Below are 1,494 nucleotides of genomic sequence, written 5' to 3'. Positions count from 1 at the left end.
TTTTTAAAAAAAATTATTTGGTTTCATATTTAATTTTATTTCAAATATTTTAAATTTTAAAATTATTGTTTTATAAAATTTATATAATTATTATAATTAATTAATATTTTAAATATGGAGATGTAAATTCGTTGTAAAATTCCACGTTAAGTCCTCGTAACGTTTACGAGGAATTTACATGGAATTGTTGTAAAGTCCTCGTAAAATTTACATCGACTTTACGTGGAAGCCTTACGTGGCTTTTACAACGAACTATTACGAGGTATTTACATCGTCGTTTACGAGGGCATTACGACGAATAGTTTCCTTCCGCTTTACGAGGAATTGACTTCCTCGTAAACGTAACTAGGATTTTACGACGAAACTTCCGTTACGACGAGCGTTTAACAACGAAACGTGTATCGATGTTAATTCGTCGTAAAGCCCCTATTACGACGAATTTACAACGAATACCGTCCTCGTAAAAAATATGTTTTCTTGTAGTGAAAAGGTAAAACGGCTTTTGCGTTTTTAAAAGGCAACTGTTTATATTTTGATGATTTTAAATATAGTATATATACAAACTTGCAAATCAGTCCTCACATTTTTAATCATTTGTTATTACCCTGTTTTTGTAAGTAGTTACGATATTGATTAAGTAGTCATATAATCATTAACCATTATTGCTATACAGAAATTAATAGCTTAATAATACGTTTAACATTATATATATATATTAACTTATTAGTTTTAAGTATAATCAGAATATTTATAAATAAAAATTAATTATTTAGATGTTAATATATAATAAATCAATGACATTTAATGAGGTCAATGTTCAAAATTATTTTCCAAAAATCATTTTTTAAAATTACATTAAATTAGTTTTAAGAGTAAAATGTGTATATGTTTATAAGTATTGTGAACACAAAAATGTAAGGTTACTTTATTTAATAAAATCTAGTTTTTTTAAATATTAAAATAAAAATCTCAATCACAATTTTAATACTGCTATGAAACTAAAAATATATATACTTGCATAGTTCAACAGAAGACATAATGTAAAATAACCCTATAACAAACACAAATAACAAAATGAAATAAGATAACTGAACTAAAACAAATAAATTAAAATATCTATACCGACATAATAAAAATAGAATACAATTTCATTAATAATCACAACAATCACATTAGATAATTATTTAATTCCAACAAAATTGACTTTGATTCTTTTACAACAAATGAGTTCAATGGAAAAGAATGATAAAAGTTTTAAAAGAAATTACAAAATAACACTCCATACATAATTAAACAAATTCATTTAAACTAAAAAAAATGTTAAAGGAAAATATAATGGAAGAAATTATGTTCGATTAGTAACTGTATTTTTTTGATGAAAATAGTAACTATCTTATTTAATGAATACAGCCCTTTAGATTTGATTTAGAGTAAAATATAGTTAATTACAAGTTTCAATATTAAATAGAAATTCTCCGGGGTAGCATTTTTAAT

This window comes from Brassica oleracea, unplaced genomic scaffold (genome assembly GCF_000695525.1).
Source record: "Brassica oleracea var. oleracea cultivar TO1000 unplaced genomic scaffold, BOL UnpScaffold00798, whole genome shotgun sequence".
Lineage (NCBI taxonomy): Eukaryota > Viridiplantae > Streptophyta > Magnoliopsida > Brassicales > Brassicaceae > Brassica > Brassica oleracea.
Note: the sequence above shows the minus strand (reverse complement) of the source record.